A 12,008-nucleotide genomic window follows, 5' to 3' on the forward strand; every position below is an offset into this window, starting at 1 on the left:
CTTTAATATTTATTCGTGAGGTTTTTCTCTGAAGGTTGTAGTTCAGTAGAATAATGAGAAGTAAGGTTGTTCTTCACATTACCTGTGTTGGGCAGCGTGTGTTTGTGTGTCATGGCCTCAGAATGAGCCTGCCATCCTGGGACAGAAAGTACCCACGTGCCGCCCTTCCTGCTTCTGGGTTAGGGGACAGGACCCAAGGATGTAAGTGAAGCTTGTCATTGAGTTCACGACAAAATAATATTTTCACTTAAGAGGCATTTCTTCTGAAGGGAGTCCATTCTTAGATTTTTAGATAAAGGTTTCCCCACCGTCACCTGTCTCCAGCTATACCAGTTCTGTCTGCAGTCCCCAACTGGCTCCAAATATTCAGCGGAGTTCCTGGTACTCTGTCAAGGTGTCCGCAGAGCTGCTGCCCAGGGAGGAAAGATCTGGATGTGGTCAGTCGCGGAGCCCCTCCACGCCTGCACAGCCAGAGAGGAAGGCCAGGAGCTGTCCCTGTGCCATCAGCAGTCGCTCCATCGCAGAGAGCTGCCATCAGCAGCCGCTCCATCGCAGAGAACTGCCATCAGCAGACAAACTATTCCCTGAGGGGGCTTCATGTCCGTATTCCTGGGGCAGCGATGCTGAGACAGGGAAATTCCATGGGAACTCCTCCAGGTTTCAACTCTCCAGGAATGCACCCAAGAGTCTCTGAAGCGACTGCTCCTAGGGCTCTGATGGTGGTCAGTGTTTAGGGAGCACTTAGTACAGGCCGCATGCTGAGCATCCAGCTCAGTGGATGACACCTTTGGGGGAATCTGCAGTGTCCCAGGGAAGGCAGCTAGGGAACTAGCAAGACAGTTGGTACTGAAGTCCATGTGTCGAGGCCAATGCTAATCAGATTGCAAAGAAGCAGGTAAAACTCATGTCAGATTGGTCTTCATGGGGATCCCTGGGTGGCGCAGCGGTTTGGCGCCTGCCTTTGGCCCAGGGCGCGATTCTGGAGACCCAGGATCGAATCCCACGTCGGTCTCCCGGTGCATGGAGCCTGCTTCTCCCTCTGCCTATGTCTCTGCCTCTTTCTCTCTCTCTCTCTCTCTCTCTCTCTCTCTCTCTCTGTATGTGTGTGTGACTATCATAAAATAAATAAAAATTTAAAAAAAAAGATTGGTCTTCATGGAAGAGAGAAGATCGTTGGTGGTTTCTGTCCAACAAGAAGGGGTTGTGTCTAGTTTCATTCATGGATTCCTGGCATAATAGTTAGTGAGGGGACCCAAGGGCAGTGGTCTCACTGCTATGTGTCCAGACCTGTGTGTCATTCTCTGTGCCACCCCAAATCCTTTGTCTATTTACCCATCCATGTCCCTGCCTCTCAGAGAGCAGGATGGTTTCTTTACTGCCATGTCCCCATAGCACATGTAAAAGTGTGTTTAAAGATTTTTTTAAAAAAGATTTTTATTTATTTATTCATGAGAGACACAGAAAGAGAGAGAGGCAGAGACACAGGCAGAAGGAGAAGCAGGCTCTATGCAGAGAGCCCGACGTGGGACTCGATCCCTGGTCTCCAGGATCACGCCCTGGGCTGAAGGCGGCACTAAACCACTGAGCCACCCGGGCTGCCCAAGCGCGTTTATTCAATGAGCAGATAAGCAAGAAAAGATGGGCAAACCTGCTCCCCTTTCCAGACCCTCAGGACAGAGGAAACAGAGCAGCACCACCTGCCCCGCCGGTGTCTGGCCAGTCACTAGGGAATGTCTGCCTATTTGATTATCTATCTAATCTATTATTTATTTTGAAGTTGTAGTAAAATACATGTAATAGAAACTCATTATCTTAATCATTTTTAAGTGTACAGTTTGATACCATTAAGTACATTCACTTGTTGTGCAGCCATTGGCATCATCCATCTCCAGAACTTTTTCATCTTCTCCGAAACTGGAACTGTGTACCCACGAAACAGCACTCGCGCGATCCTCTCCACAACCCCTGGCAACCACCTTCTGCTTCTTGTCTCATGATTTTGACTGCCCCGGGCACCTCATGTAAGCGGCAGCAGACTGTGTTGGTCTCTTTGTGACTGGTGTATCTCACAGGTTAAGGCCTCACGGCTCGGCCATGTGATAGCCTGTGCCAGAATTTCCTTCTTCTGAGGCTCAGGACCATTGCGTGTGTATACCGTAGTCTTTGTCTATTCATCCATTGATGGACACTTGGGTTGCTTCCACTTTTTGCCTGTTGTGAATAGTGCCACTATAAACAAGGGTGTACAAGTATGTCTTTGAGTTCTTTCGGTTCTTTTTGTGTGTATCGAGAAGAGGAACTACTGGATCATATGGTTAATTCTATGTGTAATTTTTTTGAGGAACCAGCCTACTGTTAGCCATAGTGACTGCACCATTTTAAGGGCATGTTTCCAGTTATTTGACTCTTCCTGGATGTGGCTTGCTTTTCCTCTGTGAGTTTTACAAATGCTGGCCTCCTCCCTTCTGCACAGCTTTGTCCTTTGAACCGAACTGAGTGAAAGCTGGCCCTACAGATAGGTTTGGGTTAACCTGGCTGGATGGGCCACACCTGCAGTCAGGCTGTGGCTCTCTCCCATCCACCTTTAGAAAGTTTATCCCGTTGGTGTATCCCTCCCCCTACCCCCTTCCAGGCAGATGTCCTCTGGGGAGTCCCAAGCAGCTCTGAAGATTAAGCTAGAACCAAACTGGCCCTAGACTTGTAGCTCTTAGAACAGCTGCTCAGCTTCCCTCAACTCCACCATTTTAATTGTGATTAGTAGGTTCATTTGCATCTAAAAGGAGTCGTTTTCTTATCAGCACCATTGAGTTGGGAACCAGTGTGCTCCATTTATATAGAGTGGCCCATTTTAACCAGGCCCATTAAGCAGTAAAAGTAAATGTGGGTGTTTTACAAATGCAAATATATCATGCAAATAATGTACTTTATGCTGAATGATGCCTTGGTTTTCATATGTAAAATTAGAAACTGTGTGGCACGGAGATAATGATAAACACCTTTGCATCTGTTCATAAAATGTATCATGAGCTGTATGCATCTAAAATCATAGCTGGGGTTTCAAGCAGCATTTCTTCAGTGGACCCAAACGTGCATTCCATATTATCAGAAATATACATGTACTTATCTAGTTATTTATATATTCCTAAGTAATCAAGAAATCACAGAAAAGAGTAATCTAAATTACCTAACCTATTACTTAACCATCAGTGATGAGATTTATCATTTCGTTTCCATTTTTAAAGATTTTTAAGTTTTTTTATCTGAAATGATGACAGAGAAGGAATGTTACTATACAGGCTAGTTCCTTGCTAAGAGACTTAATTATGTCTCAGAGATTTTTTTTTTTTAATCCTTAGTGTTTGAAGTAATTCTGAGGTAGCGTTTCTGCTGTTTTATAAAATGACTTAGTAGAGTAGGACACCCATCTTGTGTGTGCAGCAACCTTGGCCACGTTCTAGGAGGGAAGTCACCTTTGGTCTCTGCCCACATGGCATTTCTGCTCTTTGGAAGTCAAGACACAGACCTATGGAAAGTGAATTAAAGGTGTAAGAAGTCATCAGATCAGACAACATTGCAGAATAGGATCAGTTCCCAAGGTAGTAATTACTAAACCATTACTAAACCAGTTCAGCGGAGGGGAGAGGTCCCAGGGTTAGTAGTGACCGGGAGCATCCGTTCTCCCTGGGACCTGGGATTTGAGTTGTGAAATGCCGGACAGATGGCACCTTTTCAGGCAGAGGGGAACAGCACTGGCTTGGATGGGCCTTGGAGGTATATGGGGTCCACGTGTGCTCCAGAGACCCTGTCAGGGTTGCATCCTGGGTAACAAGGAGAACACTCTGGGGAAGACTATCGAGACTTCCGAGGGCAGGGAACCTGTTGGCTTTGACTCTGCCCTACAAACTATTGGTTTTCCCCACATTTTTGTAATCACCAAACTCTTCAAATGAGAAATTATGTGGGAACTCAATACATAAGGCACAAGAAAGAATCACTGCTTTGTTGACACTGGCTCAGGACCGCACCAAGACACCCACCCCCAGCCCCACCAGAGGCAGCACCAGGGCAGCTCCTGGGGGTTTCCTGAGGAGCAGTTTGCAAAGCAAGGGCACAGCAAATGGAGATGACCATGCTGGGCTGTGCTTGGAGAAGGCTACTAAGGGTCTTAGGCAGGGAGGCCTGGGGTCAGGGGAGATTTGTTAAGGCACCAGTAAGAACACCCACATATAGGTTGACGCTGTTGATCCTTAGAAAGTCTGGGCAGCACTGGGTGACCGCAGACAGGAGTGTGGGAGAGGCAGGTGTTGGACACTCCCAAATTTTGAACTTGAGAATTTTACAGGTGATCACTGAAGGATGAGTGATTTTTTTCCCCCTGCTTTGTTTTTGTGAGGAATGCTGAGTTACATTGTAAACTTCTATTCCCTCAACAAATACTTGTTGGTGGTAGCCAAGTTTCAAGTACTGCAGTAGGTGGCAGAGATTTAAGGAAGGAAAAGACAAAGGTGTCTAGGCGTTGTGGAGAGTGAGTGCACCACGTGAGAAGAGAGACCGCCATGGACACTGTTAGGGTTTGAGTGTCCCCTCTCCCCCTCAGATACCTATGTCGATGTCCTAACACCTAGTACCTTAGACTATGACCTGATGTGGAAATAAGGTCATTGTAGGTGTAACTAGTTACAGTTAGATCACACTGCCCTAGGGTGGGCTCCTAAGCCTGTATGAAAAGGGGAAATTTGGACACAGACAAGTACACACCGGGCCGTGTAAACATGAAGGTAGAGACAGGGTGTTGCATGCAAACGCCAAGGAAAACCGAAGATTGCCATCAAATCCAGAAACTCCGGAAGAGCCATGGAACTGATTCTCATGTATAGCCCTTAGATGGATCCAACGTTGACCTTGGACTTACAGCCTCCAGGACTGTGAGACAAGAAATTTCTCAACTCAACTGCCACTCAACTATGGTAGTTTGTTGTGGCAGCCCTAGGGGACTCACAGAGACCATGAGAGACCCGGGGCAGTGAGGAAATGCCCATGGGGACCATCGCCAGGGGAGGCAGAGGCGGGAAGCCTGACCCTTCGTTGACAGGATCGGTGGGGCAGGAGCTGAGGATCATGTCAGGACGCAGCCAGAGGTACATTCCAGAGGCGACCGCCAAGGTCAGCTGGAAATACAGAATTGGAAAAGCCGGGTTTCCCGTGGTTCCATAAACTCTTCTGGGAAAGGAGTAGGAGGTGGGAAGAGCGAGGGCTGACATTCTAGGAACACGCATCGTTGCGGGGCCGAGGCTGGGCAGAGAGCTCGCAGGGTGCGTGGAAGGGAGGGGAGGACGAGGAGAACCGGGCTAGGAGGGTGTTCGGAGATTGAAATTGGAAAGGATTCTAAGGGGTCACGTCGGAAGTCAGGGAATTTATGTCAGCCGGAGCGTAAAGGCAAGCCTCTGGCGAGTTCATGGAGGAGGGCAGGAGGCCGCAGGCGCAAGGGCCCTCTGCCCTGAACGGCCGGGGGACCGGGAGGCCCCTGCTGACGTCCACGCGAGGGGCCTGTGGCCAGTCCCCGGAGGCGGCCAGGCCGGCTCAGGGGCCCTGCTCGTGCGTGGTGGGGCTCTGGGAGCTGCTCGTCGGGGTTTGGAAATGGACGAGATGAGAGAAGTGCTGAGCCCTCTGAAGGGAGGGGTCAGGGGAGACTCGGATTCCGGGGGGCAGTGGAGGGAGCAGAGGCCACTTTGAGAGGAAGAAGGTACAGGCGCAGGTGGAGATAACAGGGCGAACGAGCTTCTGCCGAATGGCCTTGGTTTTGGAAAAGAGGAGGTGATGTGGAGGGAAAGGTTTGGGATTTGGCAAGTGGGAGATGACTGGGGCCGGCCTAGTCGGGCAGCCAGGCCAGTGGGTGTGGGGCAGTGTCTGGAGACATCTGTAGTTGTGACAGCAGGGGAGGGGTTGCTGCTGGTACCCCGCGGGTAGAGGCTGGGGAGGCTGGGGAGGCCCAGGGCAAGCCCCCGTGACAAAGAATTCTCTGGCCCCCACCGTCAGTAGTGCCGAGGTTATTAAGAAACCCTGCCACACGGGTCAACAGAAGTTCACGGACGTGCCCAAGGAGGGAAGCCTAAACTCCAGGGTGTGCTTGGGGGACCATTTTTGAAACACTGATTCATTTAAAATAGCACAGGAGCTTGTGCCCCACAACAGCCACCCGCCTCTGTCTGTTTCTCACAGGCCTTTCAGCCCCCAACACATCCGGGGTCTTGGCTGTGATGGGCCAAGAGCTCTTTATAGGGCCATCCATTTGGAGTCTCTAGTTTTTCTTACTTGGCTGAGGTAACAAAGTAACTGCATTTCTTACCACGGTCTGTGTTTTGCCCTCAGGGTGATCTTGCCAGGCTCTCAGTTCTGGCTCTTGTGGTCTCGGATCATTTTTGTCTATACGTTTTAGTAACACCTTCTCGAGAATCCACCTGTCCTGGTCTGTTTCCACCAGACCCTGGAAGGTCACTATGGGCAGCTGTGCTCGCCAGTTTGGATCTCTGCAGGATTCTAGTCAGAGTTATCTCTTTATTTTATTTTATTTTATTACTTTTTTAAGATTTTATTTATTTGAGAAAGAGAGAGCATGCACATAGGCGTATGAGCAAGGGGAGGGCAGAGGGAGAGGGAGAAGAAACGAATCCCAGGCAGACTCCTTGCTGAGCAGGGAGCCCAACTCGGGGCTCGATCTCATGACCCTGAGATCATGACTGAGCCGAAACTGAGAGTCAGACACTTAACTGACAGCCACCCAGGCGCCCAGGGTTCTCTTTTTTGTTCTTAGCTTTCTTTAAAGGAGGTGGCCTCTGTGAAGCTGCTTCTTGCAGCCTGTTGATTTTTATAAACTGTTCATGCCTGCCCGGACTGGAACATTCATGATGAGATGACCTCCAAGCATCTGGGAAGAAAAGAGGAGGATGAAGGCGGGGCTGCCGTGCCCATCACAGGAATAGAGAGCCAAACTGGGGGATGACACAGGGTGTAGGGGAAGTGCTGGCACCAAGCACAGGGTCCTAGTCATCAGGATCACCAGGGGTTCTCAGTTTGCCCATGTCCCTTTGATGTGCGTTTTCATGTCTCATCCCCGAGCTCCCGCTGCTGTCATTGTCCCCACTTTGTGGGCATGCCGTTGAGACGTGGCCAAGTGAAAAGCCACTCAGGCGGCGTTTCGCACAAACTCCAGTGTCCACATCTTGTGCTGTCCCTGCCACATCTCAGTTGGGACCAGGGAGATGCCCTTGAAATGTCGTCATGCCGTTTTATTTGTAAGGTCATAAAAGTATCAAGAATGGCCCCAACAAAGGATGCTGAACTTTGAGCTCTTTCAGGGTGCTTCTCAAATTAGGAGTGATATTTTGCCAAACTTTATACCTTCTTACTTGCCTCTCTCAGTCCAGCCTGCTCTGATGCCTTCATTCCAAACCTCAGTGACTGGCCTCCTTCCCCCAGGGGGGTTGTGTCAGTGTGTGGTGTCGGTCACATTTGTTTTTCTGTTATTTCCTGGTGATGAATACACAGACTTAAAACAGTAGAATTTCAGATATTTGGGGGGAGGGATTCCCCTGCTATCACAAGTACTTTGAGTGTTTTATTTTGGGGTGAACACAGTCTGGTGGTAGATGTCCAAGCATTGCCTTCACCCTCAGTTTCCGGGGCTAAGACTATCACAGGAGGCTGTTCAGTTGCCTACAAAGTATCCGTCAGGCCCTGGCCTCTGTAAATACTAGATTTGGATAGACTGGTTCTCACTATATCCTTCTTCTTTTCCTTTTCCTTAGTTCAGCTTTCTGCTTTCTTAAGTGTGTTGTGGACCATTCTAGAAGAGATGCTAATTGTCCCTTCAGAGACACAGCACATAGGTTGGTCCTTCACTGACCAAAACTCTTTAGACTTTGATTTATTTCTTAGAGTCTTTCTTGCACATGTTCCTTCACTCATGCGCTCTCTTCCCCTCTCTCTGTCTCTCGTTTTACATTTTAAAAAACGTAATTGTGGTAAAAATATATTTAGCATTAAATATTAACCATCTTAAGTATTTTTTTTGGGGGGGTATGTACACTTGCATTGATGGGTAACCAGTCTCTGGAACTCTAAGAAAACCTGGGTACCCATTAAACAACTCTTAACCCTCCCCTCCGCCCCTGGCAACCTCCATTCTCCTTTCTGTTTTCGTGAATTTTGACCACTAGAGTCTAGCACAGTATTTGTCCCTTTGTCTCTGGCTTATTTCACTTAGTATAATGTCCTCAAGGTGCACTCATGTTGTAGCATCCTGTACTCTCTTTTAGATACCCCGGTTCACATTCCAGAGCTGAGTTCTTAGAGAAAAGTACCCTCTTTTTTTTTAAGTACTTAGAAAAAAAAGTACATTTCTTATTCTGCTTTTCATTAGACTCACAGAAGGTCCAGGCCTGTGTATGGATCTTGGCAGAAGCTCCCAGGATCTTGGTCACAGTCTGTCTGGTTCTCACAATGATGAAAGCTCATGAGTGAAGGGGAAAAACCATGACAGGATGCATCTTTATGCCAAGAGCCACCTTCGGGCTGTATGACCTGTTGGCTCAATGGGTGTCCCCTTGGGAGTTCCAAGTAATGCAGCTTCGAGGGTCCAGCCCAGGAAGTGACTGGGGGCTGAGATCTGCAAACGCTGGGTATGCTGTTCGAGATGGTATCATTCCTCTCTTGAGATTTTTGCTGGCTTAGCTCTAGTTCCAATGATCAGCCCAGAGCTGTGGGCTCAAATGCCAGTTTGCAAACTGGTTTTCTGGCAGACAGAGCCCTCTTACCCTGTTGGTCAGCTTCCTTTGTCCCGAGTGGGTCTGCCATCTAGTGCTGAAGGTCACGGAATTTTGTTAAAGCGTTGAGATGAAACATTTGTGGTGCCTGAATTGTGCTGTTTCTGCTAATTATGAGCCCATGTGTCTGTCTTTCACATGTGATAAGCCTGATTGCTTTTTCTAGCCTGGGATTTTGCCTTGAGATTCTTCTTGTTTGCTTGCTTCACGTTTTTATTTAAATTCTAGTTAGTTGTTATGGAGTATAATATTAGTTTCAGGTGTAGAATTTAGTGATTCATCAGTTGCATAGAACACCCAGTGCTTATCCCAGGTGCCCTCCTTGATGCCTGTCACCCAGTGACCCCATCCCCCCACCCACCTCTCCTCCAGCGACCCTCAGTATGTTCTCTCTAGTTAAGAGTCTGTTTTACAGTTTGCCCCCCCTTCCCACCCATACTCATCTGTTTTATTTCTTAAATTCCACATATGAGTGAACTCCTATGATCTTTATCTTTTTCTGACTGATTTATTTCTCTTAACATAATACACTCTAGCCCCGTCTGCATCATTGCAAATGGCAAGATTTCATTCTTTTTTATAGCTGAGATATATTCCAGTGTGTGTGTGTGTGTGTGTGTGTGTGTGTGTATACACCCCACATCTTCTTTATCCATTCATCAGTTGATGGACATTTGAGCTCTTTCCATAACTGGGCTATTGTTGATGATGCTGCTATAAACATCAGGGTGCATGTACCCCTTCTAATCCATATTTTTGTATCCTTTGGATAAATACCTAGTAGTGCAATTGCTGGATCATAGTTTTGTTTTTAACTTTTTGAGGAACCTCCATGCTGTTCTCCAGAATGGCTGTACCAGTTTGCATTCACACCAACAGTGTAAGAGGTTGCCCTTTTCTTGCATCCTTGCCAACATCTGTTGTTTCCTGTGTTAATGATTTTAGCCATTTACCTTGAGATTCTTTGTGAAATACCACCTGCAGCTTCCTTCCACGGAGAAGGATAGACAAGAGTTCAGTGCCAACAGACTGGAAGATGAGTTGAGGTTGGGCCCACTGATGTGTACATTTTGACACTGTGGGCTGGCGCTGGAAGCCCCTGCCTGGTCTTGGACTGATCATTTACCAGGCTTGTGATGCTTGGACAAGTCCCTTCACCTCTTGGGGCCTCCATCTCTTCAGATCCTCCTTCTGCCCTGCCCACTCACTGCATGGAGGATCCCATTGGAAAAATGTTGATTGTTGTACTTTGTAAATGGTAATTTGCTATCTCAGCATCCTACCCTGTGTGTGAGCACGTGGGTGAGGTGATTAAAACCCACTCTGCTGGGTTTAAGGGGGCCCTGTTGGTTAGTTCTCATGGCGGTGACCACCTACAAGTCAACCAACACTTAAGTGATGGAGTGTAGAGAGCCGCCTACACCCACACTGCCCTCCTCTTCATTTGCCACATGAATGAATGGTTTCCAAGGTGGCTTCAGCAACTCCTATGAAGACTTCGATTAGCTTCTTCTCTAAATTCCTATGGTTAATAAACACTATTTTGGTAATTTCATATAGTTTTTAAAAACCAACTTTGAACCTTAAAGGCCAACAAACTGGGAATATGACCAGATGGAGGGGGCGGAAATCATGTTGCTGCCTCCCCAACTTGCAACCACTTGAGCTGTATCCACTGGCCTTTCTGTATTCATTTATGTCTCTTTAAACACAGTCACAGGAGGTTGGTGCTAGGTGAATTCCTAGAGGCCATAAAATATGGCTTTTAGTATTTCTCCTGTGTCCCTCTCAACCCCAAGGATGGTTCTCAATAGGTACTTAATGAATCCTTGAGTCCCCTAACAGTTAGAAATAGCCATTTCGAGGGACCATCCAAGAGAAGCCTGCAAACTGTCTGGCCAATGAGCTCCAAAGCTTTGCAATTAGCCTGATAGGGAACAGCTTAACTTGAGCTCATAAGAGACCATAGGTGAATTCATCACTGACAGTGGGGCCGGGTAAGAGCAGGTAGGTGGGCCAGCCCAAACCTCTCTCCACGACTGGAAGTATCCATTATGTGGGCACTGCGACAGAAGGACCAGAATAGTGATCAGTGACTTACGTACATTAAAAGGATGTTGTAGAAATTGCCGAGTAGATTTCTATCATGCAGAGAATTTTCCTTATCTTAAACCACTGGATTTACCTGACCTCAGTTCCCCACATTTACTCCATGCCTGGCGTCTGCTCAGCGTTCAGCCAAATCAAGGTCGGGATAAAGAGGAGATTTGGATGGAAGTAAGCTGGATATTCAGGCTCCTGCAGTAAGACTCAATTATTGAATTCTCTCAAAGCACCAACTCCTCTATAATGAAGTCCTCAGTTTTTAAATATCTTTAGAAATCAGGTGATGCAGGATTGGCAACAGCCAGCTTGCTGTTTCCTGCTTTCTTATAAAAATAAGATGGTAAAATCCCAGGGAGTTGGCAGGAAGTTGTTAAAAGATCATCTGGAGCATTTTAATGCACATTATTTTTCATGCATCTTTGAGCCTTAAAAGCCTCCATGGAATAGGACAGGAATCAGATGGAAGAGAAAATCCACTTGCCGACATCCCGTGGCCCTGAAACCCCAGCCAGATCTGGTGCCCTGTGCAACCTGGCCACTCGGAGGCCACAACTACAGAGCTGAGAGGACTGCAGGAAAAGCTATAGCCTCGATGCATTCTTCTTGCTTACTTTGAGTATAGGCAACCCCAAGCAAAATAAAACAAAAAGGTTCACTTATGTCAGGGCTCATAGTGTGTTTTCTAGCACATTTGGCATTATTTTGACATTTAACAGTATTTTTACGTGCGATCACTCTTTCTCTCTCCCCGTCTGCACCTCACCAATCATGTACCACGTCCCCATACCTATTGTGCCATCTGTACCGTTACCAAAGTAACGGAACTTTGGTCAGCAGAACCTGTCACTGGTGTGTCTCCTTGTTAACGCTATCAATTGCTGTCCTGTCCTAGCAGAGGCCCTGGTTGACTGGCAAAGGGTTCATTACAGAGCCCTTCAGATAGCCTGTTCTGTGTGCGCCTGCCCACCAAATTTACAACTCTGTTATCAGACCAACTATAAATTTTTCTATTGTGATTGACAGCACCTTAGCTAGTATCACTTGCCATGGGCTGTCTTCGTAAAGGTAATCTCTACTGCC

At 47.4% G+C, this 12,008-nt stretch overlaps 1 protein-coding gene across 1 annotated transcript in view; it reads left to right on the plus strand.

Moving 5' to 3' along the window:
• FOXN3 (forkhead box N3) overlaps window positions 1-12,008 on the plus strand; it is a 223,533-nt gene that overhangs the window by 95,718 nt on the left and 115,807 nt on the right. The window lies entirely within an intron of this gene.

This window comes from Nyctereutes procyonoides, unplaced genomic scaffold (assembly GCF_905146905.1).
Source record: "Nyctereutes procyonoides isolate TBG_1078 unplaced genomic scaffold, NYPRO_anot_genome, whole genome shotgun sequence".
Lineage (NCBI taxonomy): Eukaryota > Metazoa > Chordata > Mammalia > Carnivora > Canidae > Nyctereutes > Nyctereutes procyonoides.